Below are 16,405 nucleotides of genomic sequence, written 5' to 3' on the forward strand. Positions count from 1 at the left end.
TCATCACAATTTAGACTTTATTAATCAGGATTCATCACAGGCATCAAATATAGCACACAGAGGACCACAATTTGCTGTGACGTTATTTTATACTTCTTCTGCTTAGATGAAAGGAGACTTCAGTGCTGGACGACATGCAAATAACCAGTTTTTTTCTCCAAAGTCCCATCAGGGTGGCTTTTGTAGCAAAATCTGCCACCGACCACATCAACTGGAGTCTCCTCACTCAACTTTGCAAGAATTGACCCGATCACTGAACTTCTTGCAACCCAGTGATTTGAAACATCCATCTGCTGCTAAGGTAAAGAAGCATTTGTGGTCAAACAAATAGTGTGGGTAATCAGAGTTAACACCTGATTAATAAGCTAATTATTTTGTGATTATGAGTTTAGATTATGAGTCTAATTTTGATGCATCCTTCTGTGATTTGCCAGCGTGAACGCTTTACCGCTTTTCAAAAAACATCATTTTTGGCACAAAACAAATTCATTCATCTCTTTAAAGTGATGAAGCTAAATGTTGTTTTATCAATGTCTGATTAATATTGGGTTTACCTCCCCCATTACGTCATCTCTGTTTTTTTTTTTGTTGTTTTTTTGAGTGGGGGAACCATCCACCTGCATAATTTTTCCGCTAGACAAGTGGAACAGCCTGCTGTGTGGCACAACAAAGTATTTTACCAAAAATACACTCATAAAAGACCAAAAACTGACCAAAGTTACTGCAGGCCACTACTACAAACACTGCGGGAATGGAGACCGTGGGTGATAACCCAGTGTGCGTAAATCATCTGACGTAGACTTAACCAATGACAGAGCAGTGTGGTGAACTCAAAGAGGTTCTTTTCTGTGGCTTTGGTCCTGGGTGTATCCCCCCTCTTGACCAAAGTCAGCTGGGACAGATTCCTGTTCACCCATAACCCTGAAGAGGACAAGCGGATTTGTGCATCTGGCTAGCATGACAAGATTAAGCTATTTAAGCAATATTCATTAAACTGAAAATACAAAAAATTAAAAAAGTGGCAACGGCATTGAAGTGAAAAGTCACAAAAGTGCACCACGTAATTTACGCTCTTGCGTAAAACAATGGTATCAGACTCCTGCTTTCCAGAGAGCCAGCCACAAGTCCTGGATTAGATAGCATAAGGAACACAAAGGCCTCAAACAAAATCACTCATATTTGTCTTGGACGTTCAGACAGAACCCACCAAAGACTTTGGATTTGTATGCTAGGAAATATCCCGACATGAGCTGAGTTAGATGACCTGATTTTCGTGTGAGAAAGTGTTAGACTTGACTAACGCTTTTTTTTTTTTTTTTTTTTTTTTAACAGCCACTCCCAATACCTTGTAAAGCCTTAAGTCAAGTTCTCAGAGTATTATTCCTCACCTGCTTTATGCCCTCCACGTTAACACGCACAGAATTACTCAGCCCAAGGAGAAGAGTTTAAGAGAAGGGCTCATGCACAAAAATGCACCAGAAATGTAAGTAATGTGGCAGTGTGAGAAAAAGAGCAAATGGTAGAGGATATAAGATTTGATGAAAAGAGGAAAAACGAGTCGGTGGAACGGATGTGGTTCTGACAAATGAAAGGGGCAGAGAGTTATGCCCCCTATCCTTTTAAAAGTTAGTGGAATCTCTGGAGGTTTAATTGAATTTGAAATGAGTCAGGAGGCAGAAATCAAGCGGAAGCTTCTGGAAGGCTTGGCGCCAGAGATGAAGAACTGCTGAATGACAGCAGAGAAGTTTCCATAAAAGCGTCGCACAAATGAATCCTGCGTGTGGCGGAAAAGGTTCGGCCACATACTCAGGTAAATTGATCTCACGAGAGAGTCAGTTTAGTTGGGATGAAAAAAAAAAGAAACGCAGAGGATCGGCCTGGAAAAAATGAAGGCAAGAGAAACATGGGGTGAGGTTAGAGGGTGGACACAGGCAGAGCTTCCCAAAACCAAAGAGGTTTAGTTTGGGCTCAGTTTGACTTGCAAGGTTAACTCCAGAGCAAACAGAAGCTAACAAAGAGGCCGCTGTCCGGGTCAGGGTGAGTCGGAGTTGGGGACAGCAACACTGGGATGTGAAATGTGACAAATCTATTTTAGGATCACGCCGCTGAAGCCTGCCACTGTTTGAAATATGGTGTCGGGGTCAGAGGTCAAGGGCAGGGCTGCTGGATCTCGAACACCTTTTGAGATTGATTTCACTGCAGATCATGAGATTAATGTATTATGATGTTTCCGGGTCTGATTCCTAGAGACAATTCAAGCAAGGAAAATATGCAAAGACTAACATGTCCCTAAATTGAAATTGTATAGATATAATAATACAATAAATTAGTGTGTGGTCTTTCCCCTTGATGTCATGGCTAAGACCAAAATGCCATGTCCATGTAAATTTTTCAAGCCACTTATCCTCAAGGGCCACGGGAGTGCCAGAGCCTATCCCAGCTAACATCGGGCAAAAGGCAGACTACACCCTGAATTGGTCGCCAGTCAATCATAGGGCACATATTGACACCCATCACTGGGCAGGAATTGATCCCACGCTGCCCGCATCAAAGTCACCACTACACCACTAGTGACTGCAGACCAAAATCTATGAACAAAAAGTCAAGCATTTTGTTTTGCTTTTCTGTCCTGACATTTTACCTCAAAATGCTTGCTTAATAATTTCACAATTTCACGAGTTGTTTCTTTTTACTTTTATAAAGAAAATAAACTCACATCCACATGCACTACCTCTCATCTGTTACTCATAAAGGAATAAGAGGGAAGTTAAACTAGTGCTTTTATTTTCCAGTAGTTAATTGTGCAATGGTGCTAGCAGTTTTTTTTTTTTTTTTATGGGTGGGGGAATGTCACCTCACAATTTGTTTGCATGTCACTTTTAATATGAATTAAAAACAGTTTCTATTTTCCCACTCTTTTAAGGAAAACCAAGCACGAATACCACTGAAAGTAACGCTGGCTATTCTGCAAAATGGTCATGAAAATCAGCTCTTACTTCTCCAATTGTGAAAATCCAACGCCACCCTGTAATCAGGCCCCCACCTGCACTCTGGTCTGGTCCTAGCGGCATCCAGGCACAGGGGCTGATTATGCAGGCAGCTGTCAGCCTTCTCAGGTGAGACTCCCCCTCCCACACCCCCACACATCGCCCCCTGGGCGACAGTTCAACTGCGTCAGACTGAGGCTACGCACCAAGCCTGACAGTCGTATGAACAACACAGAGAAAAGAATGCTAATGGTTCAAATCAGATGAGGCCGAGGAGAAGAGGTGGGCGCTGGCAGGCAATCCCGATCAGCTGTCATTCAGGCGCGGCCTGGTGATTGCGTCTATTTGTTGTGCATGTTAGAGATGGAAACGCTGGCCGCCCATGATGATACCCCGAATCCCTGACATGTTTTCCCTCCTCGCTGCCTTGAAGTTTGAGAGATGAAGGCGCTGGCTGGCGCGATGCGATGGATGGATGTGCGAGGCTGCATATCGTGCAGCACATTATTCCTTTATTCTTCCAGTCTTTCGCATCTTTTATCAAGATGCAGTCACTCCACCTCCCTCTTTGACTCTGTCTGCCCGGAAGCCATACCTTACTGCAGAGAACGGCGACGTATAAAAACTTAGCTCCGTTTCCTTTTCGGAATAATGCTGAGTTCAATATTATTTTGTTTTGAACTTCAGCTCAGCGCTTGCCTCCTCTTCGCCGCGAGGCAACTCCTTCATGATGAGAGACGAAAAGCTTGAGTGCCATCACTTACGGGCAGTCAAACAGCCTCGTGTGCGGTGGGAACTGGGAACTAACGATTGAAACGTAGCAAGCAGAAGACTTCGACACACTTTCGTTCCCTCGGTCGCTGCGGTTCGTGTGTAAACGTCTTATGGCATTCGCGTTCACAGGACTACAGACGGAACGTTAAACCCTACATGTGCATGTGTTCCTGCCATGAATGAATAATGTGTTCTGAGAATAGAGACAGATGGATATATGATCAGCAGTTAAAGAGTATTGCTGTGACACCGAACCAGGAAGTGCTTGTCAAGTCGGGTTACAACTGTCGGCCTTGAATCTAGTGTAGATCTCTTTCAGCTGCGTCTCAATTGTCAGACACCATCAGCGAGCGAGAAAGTTTTAAGTGTCAAATGAGAAGAAAATTAGCTGAACTGTTGAACTGCCATGTTCCCTGAACTTCAGCTCCAATACCTTGAAACCCAAACAGCTTGACACGCCAGCCTCCTCCTCACTCCATCCCCGGCAGATGGCTTTAATTAATATAGACATGATAACGAGATTCCCCGCCATTATACACACAGCATTTATGGATTTAAGTGCAACAGATTCCCACATAATATGATTAGCAGCAGTTGAAGTGGGGGCATCTGGCACAGGAGTGGAAATAGAGGAGGGCTTAGGCCAGGGTTTACTTTGTACTGTATGTGCATTCAAGTGTCGTGGACAGTACAGTTGGAGAATGCTGAGCTGTTCAGTTGGATCCTGTACATTTGATGCTTTACGATGGGTGTTTACTTTAAGTTCATTTGCAATCCCGGGCTTTTGCATTAAGAAAATGGAAACAGCTATTAATATCATGATGACCAGTCTTTCACTTTCTGACCTTTCTTTTTACATGACTCCTCTCTTTTATGAAAAGTAAAAGAAAAATATTTCAAGAATTTCAAGGAAGGGGATTTAAGGAAGTAAGATAATGTCTGTTTTTGTGGTTTCTTTATGAGAACATTTAGCATTTTTTTGTGACTAAAATTACATTAATTCATATTATATAATCTTTTCCGAGCTCATTTGTCACCTCTATGATGACACTAAGCTGGATAAACTGACATATGGTGCACACTCTGAAGTCCTCTGTCCAAACCTTCTGTCTCTTATTTACACCCACAGCTACATGGCTGATATTTGTATTTTTATTCATGAACGTGTTTGGAAGAAATGCTAAAACACATCAGCTAGCACGTCTGCTCCACTAAGGGCTAATAGTAAAGGGGTGTCATATAAATCACTAGCTTGTATCAACACATCAGTCACACACCAGAATTTTTGTCCAGGCCTCAGCGTCAAACAGTAAGATATAAATTCCAGATAAGGTCAACAAACTCTGCCCAAATAAAATATAACTAAAAAAATCTACTGAGTAAATGCAGTACTAATTTCACTAGGAAACTGACAACATTAGAGGGGCGATAGCAGCTTCAGCAGGAAAGTCTAGACCCAACTATTCTGAGGGAACCCAAGGCGTTTCTAGGCCAGCCAGGAAAAATGGCTTCTCCAGCCTCCTGCCTCTGGAACATGCCCCGAACATCTCATCGGGGAAACGTCCAGGTGGCATATAAGATGCCCGAGCCACTTTATCTGGCTCCTCTCATTGCGGAGGAGCAGTAGCTGGACTCTGAGCTCTTCCTGGACGACCGAGCTTCTCACCTCATCTCTAAGGGAAAGTCTGGAAACCTTATGGAGGAAACCCATTTTGGCCACTTGGATCCGTGATCTTGTTCTTTCGGTTACGACACATAGCTTGTGAGCTAAGGTGAGGGCAGGAACTTGAACTAGCCTTAATTCCCCTTGCCCTTTCCTGTGCTTGTGGATCCCTGCCACAAGAGTGCCAGCAGAGCAACTTTTAATTCTGCATTCAACTTCGCCACTGCTCATTTAACCTCCTTAGATGACGGGTGCACTTTTATTTTTTTATTTTATTTCAATGTTGGAAAACCAACAACAGACGTAGTAGGTGCAGTAAACAGATTTTTAACTCAACCTGAAGAAATTTGGGTTGCACCTTAGTCATATAAGGTGTGAATGTAGTCACACGAATGTATCCCACTTGTTTATATTTACTTGCTCATCATACCCAGAGTTACTTTGGTCTTGATTCCCAGGAATTTTGGGAGTTTCACCTGCACTGTCCAGTAACATGTATCTATTCCACAGTCACACTTATATATGATATTTTTGGCTAAAGGGACTGAGTATATTTCAAGCCAGGTTGGATTGTTCTAAATGAAGCAATATCGTCTTTGAATCAAATCAGCAACCACAGACTGTGATACGAATCCAACCGTCACGGTGGTAAATGTAAGTGTGTGCGCATGCATGAGTCTATGCGCACCAGAAGAGCAAAGAGGGGAGTAGATCAAAGTAGAGTGTAGTGGAAAATACTACAGCTCGCTCATCATTCCAAATGAGTTTTCACTTCAAGCCCGTCCTGTTGTCCAAAAGACATGGGAACTGAGAAAAAAGGCAAAATGTTGGCACTGAAAGTGAATCAAGGGAGCAAAAGCAAACAGAGGAAGGAAAGTGTGGGATGGGGAGGGAGAAAGTGGAGGAGGGAAGTTGAAAAGAGAGGAAAGGTAATGGGAGACGGCCCGAGGAGGTGAAACGGTAAGAAGACTTCGGGCCGTCTCCAATACAAACACGAGAGCCGATGCGACGAAGCGGCGACTACTTTCTATGATCCGCTTCCACTTGTTGACCAAGAGTGCCTGGATGTTCTAGTTCATGACCGAGAGAACCTTTTTTGCACGAAGGCAGAAATGGGGATCGACTGTCATTGTACCAGGACCAGCAGCAGCAACATCAACAAGAAGGCGATTTTCTGTTGAACACTGACCTCCTGACATGAACCGACACACATGCATGGATGAACACACGTGTACTGTACAGTACATCAATGCACATCCAGGGTCACATTAAGTTCTGCCGCTAGGACAGAAGTGCAAGACAGCCATCCCTGCTTCCTGTTTTTCTGGAAATGAAACTATGTCAAAGGCAATATGGCTGCCACTTACTGAGACTCAGAAAGTCAAAGCAAAGCTGAAATGCATTCAAGTTGTTTCACGCTCACGGAACATTCAAATCAAGGATCTGCTGATATTTATTGCTCTGACTTGATGTGAGCTTCGTTACGGTTCAAGCGCTGCATGGCAGTTGGTGACTCAACTCACTCCATAACTAGCGTTAATTGACATTTATAGTCTAATGACTGAATATTCTTCATGAAAGAGGCTTCAAACTGTTTATTTCCACTGTCAGCTGAATGTTACAACACAATCGGACAGTCCATAAGCACACAGGCTAACAAATAGCATCTACAGTATATAGCAGCGTCGTTACCATATCTGAAACTAATCTATATCTATCTATCTATCTATCTATCTATCTATCTATCTATCTATCTATCTATCTATCTATCTATCTATCTATCTATCTATCTATCTATCTATCTATCTATCTATCTATCTATCTATCTATCTATGTATCTATGTATCTATCTAACCCTAATCTAAACACATGTAGCAAGACAAAATAAATCCTACAGGCATATTTCCATTATCCTTTTTCAACACCGACAAATATTACTGGTGCACTGAGAAGCCTTCTGACGCGATGAGACTCCGGTGCTGTCCATCTGTACCCCAAAGTGGCATATGCAAATACATTACAATCGCACAATGTGCATCGAAGTGGAAAGTGTGACCAAAAAAATCTATTTAATTATGACATTACTGTGTGCGGCGGCACTGGACTGACTGGTTAGTACAGCTTCAAATCCAGGCCCCGGCTATGCGGATTTTGAATGTTCTCGCCATGCCGGTGTGGGTTTTCTCTGGGTACTACGGTTTCCTTCCATATCCCAAAGCAATGCATGGTAGGTTAAATGAAGATTCTAAATTGATGAATAGATGTGAATGAGAGAATGGCAGTTTATATGTGCCCTATTATCGTCTGTCCACCGGTTTAGGGTTAACCACTTCTCTTAATTACTGTATGTTTTTTTAAATAAAGTATGGTATTATAGAGTGCTATTTTTTCATAAAAACACCATGTAATTATTTTTTTGTGAGAGTAAAATCGATGAATGACAGGCCATTCCTTTCAAAGGAGAAAGAGGATTTTATTTACCAGGTTTTGCATTACGAGCATGGTCAAGGAACAAACTACACTTGTAGTGTAATTTTCTTAACATTTGTCCCCTTTCCAACTTCATCTCTGCTCAATGATGACATTTCCATTACGTTTTAAAACCGATCCTTTGGACCTGAGTTATGTGGCCGGATGGACATGGATGAATTAACAGAAACAAAACTGCAATGGCGAAAGAAGGAAGTATGCAAGTAAAGGAAAAAAAAACTGACATTTACATTAGTCATTGAATTGGTCATTGCAGTTTTGTAAATGGGGCTCAACCATATGCCTCTTCCCATAAATCAGAACATATGACCATGATCTCAAATGTCACTCAATCCAGGTGCTAACAAGAAGTGTTGCAATGGACATCTGTTAGGGTTGGTACACACAGGGATTTTTCACATCTTAAAGATTTTTTTCTTTAAATCTGAGACAAACCCCTGACATAAACACACGCACACACAAAAATCGGGCATTAAACACTTTTGGTCAATTGGACAAATCCATTCTCAAAGGAGACAGACAGAGGGATAAGGCTGGTCCACACAAAATTTATTGTCAAAGATGTTTTATCTGATTTAGGCCATTTTGGAGGTGAATCCAAATATCACATTGGATTTAACGTCATTTTTTGGTGAAGTTTTTGTTTACATGTACAGGTATTTTCACTTTAAACAGGGGTTCTCAACCTGGGGGTGCAGGGCCACTAGGGGTGTGTGAGAAGGGTTCCCATCGCATTCATCCACTCATCCATCCATTTTCTTCACCACTTATCCTCACGAGGGTCATGGGAAGTGCTGGAGCCAATCCCAGCTGTCATTGGACAGGAGGTGGGGTACACCCTAAACTGGTTGCTCGCCAATCGCAGCCTGTAACATTCAATTTTAATTTTAATTATTTTTAGAGGTCTACTACTCATTTTAAAGTAAGCTAAAATTTGATTAACAGTTATATAAAAAAAAAATTCTGTTAAAAATGTATATCAGATGTAAAAAAAAAAAAAAATAAAAAAAAAAAATCAACCAATAGTGCACGAAGATGTTATCGTTTAGTGTTGGCCTCACAGTTCTGAGGTCCTGGGTTCAATCCCGGACCCGCCTGTGTGGAGTTTGCATGTTCTCCCCGTGCCTGCGTGGGTTTCCTCCGGGCACTCCGGTTTCCTCCCACATCCCAAAAACATGCAACATTAATTGGACACTCAAAATTGCCCCTAAGTGTGGCTGTGAGTGTGGCTATTTGTCTCAATGTGCCCTGCGATTGGCTGGAAACCAGTTCAGGGTGTACCCCGGTTCCTGCCTGTTCACAGCTGGGATAGGCTCTAGCACTTCCCATGAATCTCGTGAGGATAAGTGGCGAAGAAAATGGATGGATGGATAAAAATAAAAAACTAACCCAAGCAAGCAAAACAGATGGGATATTTGGATTAGGTGATGCAAAACTGTCCTAAATCAATTAAAAAAACAAGACAAATTTACCAGAATAATTCATCAATTATATCAATAATAAAAAAATTTAATGTGCTTGATCGGGAAGGGGTAAATCGGGACAAAAGAAAAGCCTGAATCTGTGTATACGGGGTCTTACACAGCATTGTACTCAGCACACATTGCCTTTTTATTGCAACCTATACACCCCGTGACTTATCAAAATATACAAGCATAATAACAATAACAGCAACTCTAAAACACACGGACAAAAGAGATTTTTAGCTGACATGCACAGAATTCGACACTAGAAGTACCGTAGCTATTTGCACATTGCCCGTTGCCATGTCATTGAGGTCCTGTTGCGCCGACTCAGTCTTGTCTTGCGAGAAATGTTCAGTTAAATGTTATTTCACGTGTACATCACCATGCAGTGTTCAATTCGAAGAGCCCCACGGGCCTCACTAAGTTTTGGCCCGCACCCGCCCTTAGCTCATTGACCCCCATGCGTATCCCTTAGCCCCCATAGGCAGTGAAGGATTGTACAGCACGGCGGGTGTGAGTGGGAAGGGGGGAAGGGGGGAGGGTCATCAGCTTTAGAGAGGAGCACTTTCTTCGGGAAAAGCATTAAAGAGGCAGGTATTGATTTGGGATTTTAAATGTTTTTCACAGCGATATATCCAATTAGCCTCTGAACCCTCGATGGGTTTAAAGTGCGCTCCCCTGAAGCTGAAGTGAGGGCTACTATTGCACTTTTTTCCTGCTGAAATGAAGAAAAAAAAAGAAAAAGACAAAAACCTGTTCGAGCCGGGGCTCTTAACGACTTTGCGAAGGCATCTCAAATAAAATGGAAATTCCCACTGATAATAATTGGCTGAGGAATACGTGTGAAATTCGGGTGGTGGTGCAGTTTTGATGACATTCTTCTGTCTCTGCAGTGGACGATATTGCGACTTCTTTAGGCAGCAAAGACAGCTCCTGGATATTGGAGAGCATTAATACTTTCTGCACATCCACTGGTATGTATGAACCCCCTCACCCACCGCCCCCACAACCCTTACACCTATTTCTCTGCCTTACCCCCGCTCAATCGATGGTAAGTTATTTAGCAGATAAAAGAGTGTGATAAATCTAGCAGCACATATCAGAGAGACAGAAATTGTGTATATCATCTATAGTGTGTGTGTGCGACAGGAAAGCAAAGTTGTGCACAGCAGTGTCAATGGCTTAAGCATATGTGTCTGTAGATATATAGAGTTATTTGAGAATGTGTGTGTTTACTGACAATCCAACTTGACTATAGCCTGACAAAAGTGTTTGGCACATATGCGCTGCTGTTTTGTCAAAACGATTGTGAAAGAGATACTGATAGAGTGTGTGACCTTGAGCTTATCGCCTTCGCTTTGTGCAGACTTTGTGCAGGATTGTTGCGCCTATTGTAAATTCTTAATTTGATTCCATTTGTTGTTAAGTGACTGAAGTGAGCCAATTCAGCTGAAAAGGTAAAAATGTCTCAGCCTTAAGAGAAGAAGACCTCCTGCTAATGGAAAGTCCAAGTGCTGCTTATAATAATAAAAGACTGTGACGATGGGAGAAAAGGTGGGACAGTGATGGAAGAATTCCAACTGCAGAGGAGCGAAGGATACGTTGTTGATTTGAAATTACAAGAGCGAGGACATGGAAAAAATGATTTGAATACTTTTATAACTCAAAGCAAATGTTGATTTGTCTGAGCAGAGGTGGAGACATTGTGGTGAATTCAAACCTGACTGGGGAAAAAAGTATTTCAAATCCTTCGAGAGTTTGTAGGGTCAAAGGGTAACAACTGGTAAATGTCACAGACCATCTGATACACACTGTACGTACAAAAAAAGTACATTAGGTAACCTTTTTATCGTCCTGCTGGGGGCTAGTGAAGGGTGAGGAAGGCAAGGCAAGGCGTAGAGGACCCACATGCAGGGAAGGAAGGAGGCAAGGCAGGAGTAGAGGAATCTCAAAAAGTATTTAATTTGCAAAAACAACTTAAAGGAACAACCAAAATACTCAACGTTACAAAGTATGACTTAAATAAACTTAAACTAAAAACTATGAAAAATACAATGAACAACTAAGCAACAAGCAAACCACAACATGGATGGACAATGGACCAACAAGAACTCAACAAAAACAGGGAGTTAAATACACAGAGCAGACAGCGAGAAACACCTTAACAGGAAACGAGTAGCTGGAGGGAGATGATTGGTCAACACACGGGAGGAGGGCAAACAATAACAGGTGGACACAACCGATAAAATCAGCTCACATTGATCGTGTCACTATCCTGTTGGGAGAATAGGACCTGCAAGTGAAACCCAGCTTTCTGACACTGGGCGGAGTTGCACATTTTATTGTAGGTACAGTGTTCTTATTTTTTTTACTTTGTAAACATAATACAGTGTTCCCTCATTCAGGGGGATTACGTTCCTAAACCCCACACCACCTCCCCCACGAATGACAAAAGTCCACAAATAATCGATGGAGTATCTATGTATGTACCATATTTCTGCAACCATAAGGTGCACTTAAATGTCTTGAATTTTTGCCAAGATGGACAGAACAACCCTAAGTGCACAACAAGTTCCCAAAAAGAATTATGTGACTAGACACCTGGACACATGAGTTACATTGTTAGGTTGCATGCTGCCATGTGTTGTAGCTTGTATCAAAGCTACCATATGATGGTGCTCACGAGGCAGTGAGGAACAATTGCATTTTTACATTTTTCTAAGGAGGTCGTTAGTACCATAAAGCATACTGGGAGCACCGCAAAACATGCTGGGAGGTGGTACATAGTGTTTAAAGCGTGTGGGACAATTTAAGCTTTTTCTTTTTACAAATGTAAAATTGGAATTGTTTCTCACTGCCTCGTGAGTGCCATCATATGGTCTCTCTCTACACGCTAAAACATATGCTAGCACTCATACTAACGATATAACCAATGTGTTCAGGTGGATAGTATTTCATTGGACTAGTCACAGAACAATAGTTACAGATTTTGCAATTCAGCGGGCACATACGGTGGGCCACATTATAAAGTGACAATTTAAGACATCGAAGTGCACCTTATGCTTGTGAAAATATCGTACATTAGGAAAAACAAAGAAAGCAAAATCTGTGAATATGCAAGGCCTTGAACGGTGAACTGCGAATGGGCATGGGCCCACTGTAACTGTATTTGTGTATTTGACCCCACTGTTTTTGGGGGGAAAAAAATGACATTCTTCCAAGTCATAATTGCTCATCAGAAAGCATTTTGAGACTTTCATGTATGTTCCTAATGACTTTTTCTGGATTTAATGGACAGTCTTGAAAGCTGACTTCAATATTTTACATTAGACTTCTGCCAGACTGACGTAGCTGAATGCTACTGAAGTGGACCAGCAAAAAAAAAAATTACAGTTGGCAACTTTTGACTGCTCACAAAGCGATTGACCACTGCACATCAACCGGCATTTTGCACCTGAAAAACTGGAACCCTGTAAGAGGCATAAAATTGTAAATTGTATTTGTTTTTTCATTGAACCACAAAAACATGGTGTGATTGTCAAGGAAGAAGAGAATTGCCCAATGGGAGGACAGTGCGGATATTTTAAGAGGCCGTTAGCAATGATCGAGCCCCCTTTATTGACTGTAGACATTCATTCCACCAACAGAGATTTTCCAATACTTGTTTTTTAGCTGCAGGTACATATGAAATTATAAATATCATTGTTATTGTAAAACACCGAACACAGGCGCACGCATACGGCCTATGGACAAACCCCTCATTTGAAATTATCAGTGAGTCACTGTTGCCCAGCAGAGCCCGAGGAGCTGGGAATTTCCACACAGGCAAAAACAGGTGGCATCGGCACACAGTGCAGCTGCAACTGGTTGCAGTAAAACCTGCAGTAAACTACAGGACAGGTACAACAAGGGCTAATATATGTACAAGACAACAAAGATAGAGAGAGGTGAGAAGTCGGAGGTCACTGAAGAAATCAAAGAGACACTGCCACAGACTGAATCCTCTCAACAGCTGAGATACACATGATAATGTGATTAAGACACAGAGAGAATGCAGAAACCGTCTCCCTGAGATTTTTGGGTTGTGTGCTTACACATACACACAGAGGAGTGTGCCACGCATGGCATGTTTTCACCGCAAATAAAGTTCACACAAACCATACACAAATCAATAAACATCCCAGCTTAGCACCAAACACAATTTGGGCCTACTTTTCCTGTGCTCATGCTTGGGTTACAAACAAACCACACTTCTTTTCAAGCAACATGTTGAGGTATTTGCACATTTTTGCGTAAGAATGAGACAAGGTGCTTTTAGAGCCATGGCGAGTAGTCGAAGATTTACATGGGGAAAGCCCCTGGGAGGGTCAGGTGTGACAGTGAGGTTATGTGTTTTTGTAAAGACACGCCCTGAACCCACAGTGAGTTCTTTAGAGTAGTCACAAAGCATTTCAAAAGGGAATTGAATTATCCATTTAATATATATATATATATATATATATATATATATATATATATATATATATATATATATATATATATATATATATGCACACACACAAGTTTGGCCCGTTATGCATTGTCAAAAGCAGTACTGAATAGCAAAAAACGGAACCATACCATATCGCTTTTTGGCACCCTTCCATTGTATGTAAGGTGGTAGTTTCTCACTCACTGCAGCCTGTTGGTTCATAGAAATAAAAACGGCATTGCCATAGAAAAACAGGAATGGAGAAACCCCTTTCAGATTCACACTCAATAGAAGTAACGATGCAATGTTGCAGTTGCCATCTCAATGTGAAAGAGGGAGAAATGTTAACTACCCTAACGCAGACCCTAACCAGTTTCAGTATGTGATTGACCAACTACTCACCCAGTGTTGGCTTGGATTGGATTCTTCCCTGCACACAATGTTAGAATGAATCAAAGTACTCTATCAAGTGATCACTTTTAGCTGTTTGTGAAAAAGTTTGTTTGCAAAGATGTTATCAATCCATGCATGCACTTTTTAAAATTCCTTCTGACCATCCATCCACCTTTAGGCAAATAGAGACACCAAGACAAAGCATCGATTTGGTGTCTACAGCGGGCAGAGAGAGCTACAGCGGGGAAACGGCTTTTGGGGCTATTTGACAGCGACCGATATTCTTTATCCAGAACAATATTCTAAAATGGCTAATTATACGGGCTGATTAGCACAGTAATTAGACAATTATCTAAGTAGACAATCTATTAGCATGAGGAAATCAATGGTTGAGGAAGCGATTGGGATTCACTTTTCATCTCATTTACCTGTTTGCCTGCATTGCACACTTCTCATTGTGGGTAACCACTTAAATGGGGGTTTGCAATAAGAAAAATAGTAATAACATTTTGTAATATTTGTTTCATCTTTCAATACAACGTGACAGTGGTACCCACATTAATAAAATGAGGTATTAAATTGTCTGAAAACAAACTTAACAATTGAAAACTTAACCCATTTCATACTTTCTTTACTTGGTGGTGATTCAGAATTGGAATGTGTTTGTCAAAAAATACTGATAATACAATCACTATGAGATCAGAAACAAGACCCAAACCGAAGAAGATGATGACAAAGAAGACGTTACGCAAAGCGCTACGATTCTGTAAAACATGGTCGAAGGCAGCCTCGGGGACAATTGTATTTTTCACCTATAAAAGATGACAGAGGTGTGGGCGTATTCTGCCAGATGGAGAATTAATTGAAGACAATTAGCCTGTATGCACAGAATGCGGGGGGGGGGGGGGTCGTAGGAAAGAATCTAAACACGCGTTCCCACAGGACACACTGAGCAGGTCGGGTCGCACCGCAGAGCTTATCTCCACGTCGCGTCAACAGTACGGCGCTTCTCTCCAACTGGCTTCCTCCTTTTGGTTTTAATTTCTCGACTCTGCCTTCCTCCTTGGTCGAATACCACAAAGGATGTGTCTTTCTCCTACAATAGTGTTCCTGACGCAAAGCTCCTTTTAAGTGTGCACAACACTGGCATCCAGTCAAAGTGGTGCTAAATTGTATTAAAATAGTGCAGTGCTCGTCGCAAATTTACATGCGAATTAGGGTGAGGGGAAGTAATTACTCCAGGCGAGCGCCGCTAATTGAATAAGGGTGCAGCCTTTTCGCTCCTCTCTCATTGTATATTGGTGACGCTATGCAGCTCTCTTCAATGTCATCGTGGCGCTATAATGCCCTCTTCAAGGGCCCATGACCATTTGCAAGCCTGCATGTGCGTGGCTATTTCTTTTTGAGCTATTTGTTTAAGTATTGTTCTGCTGAGCCTACTGTATGTGAGTAGGAGGGAGATCGATCACAATGTGATCATGTTATCGAGCTTCAAGAGTAATTGGGTGGATATAATCTGTTCAAATGATTTAAGTTGAATACTCTGCGGGAGACCGCATGACGTGAACAACATGAGACATGACCAGAGAGCATCCACAAACAACCTGAGGTTATGTTTGCATTAGGCCTCACAGATAATGTGTTGCCTTTAAGGTGTGGTGCATGTAATTGTCATACTGACACTTTATTGAGCTTTACCCACTGGAAAATTTGCATTGCAAACTGAAGTAAGAGAAGCCTAGTGTTACATCGACCCCAAGTTATTACGCTGATGCAGATAACAGGTTATTTTAATTAGGTTTTAACTATAGACATAATGTATGTCTTGGGGGTCATAAAATGAGACACTCGTGACACGTGAAGAGCAGAAGGTGGCTAGTGTCCATAACGTCATGTAGCGGCTATCTGTCTTATCTGATCTTAGTCAGTCCAACAGCACTGAATGTACTCTATTTTAAGACGGGACTTTTCACACAGAAAAAAAATGCAACCCTAAGTTCTTCACTAGAGATAAAAAACAAGATTTAAAATTGTAAGGAAGAGACAAAAAACCTCCTGGTCCCACAGACAAATTGAAACATACACACATACTCACCCAAAGTACCTATTAATTAAAAGTTGTGGCATGACAAGGCACTGAGGATCCTGGGTGAGCAAAGAC

At 41.7% G+C, this 16,405-nt stretch overlaps 1 long non-coding RNA gene across 1 annotated transcript in view; it reads left to right on the forward strand.

Annotated features, from left to right (window-relative positions):
- Positions 1-12,156, forward strand: part of LOC133494579 (uncharacterized) — a 15,181-nt gene extending 3,025 nt beyond the window's left edge. Inside the window, exons 4-6 of the long non-coding RNA XR_009793323.1 lie at positions 164-301; positions 2,924-3,116; positions 10,274-12,156. This is a non-coding gene — a long non-coding RNA (uncharacterized LOC133494579). The remainder of the gene's footprint in view (positions 1-163; positions 302-2,923; positions 3,117-10,273) is intronic.
- The last annotated feature ends 4,249 nt before the right edge of the window (positions 12,157-16,405 follow it).

This window comes from Syngnathoides biaculeatus, chromosome 2, assembly GCF_019802595.1.
Source record: "Syngnathoides biaculeatus isolate LvHL_M chromosome 2, ASM1980259v1, whole genome shotgun sequence".
Taxonomy (NCBI): domain Eukaryota; kingdom Metazoa; phylum Chordata; class Actinopteri; order Syngnathiformes; family Syngnathidae; genus Syngnathoides; species Syngnathoides biaculeatus.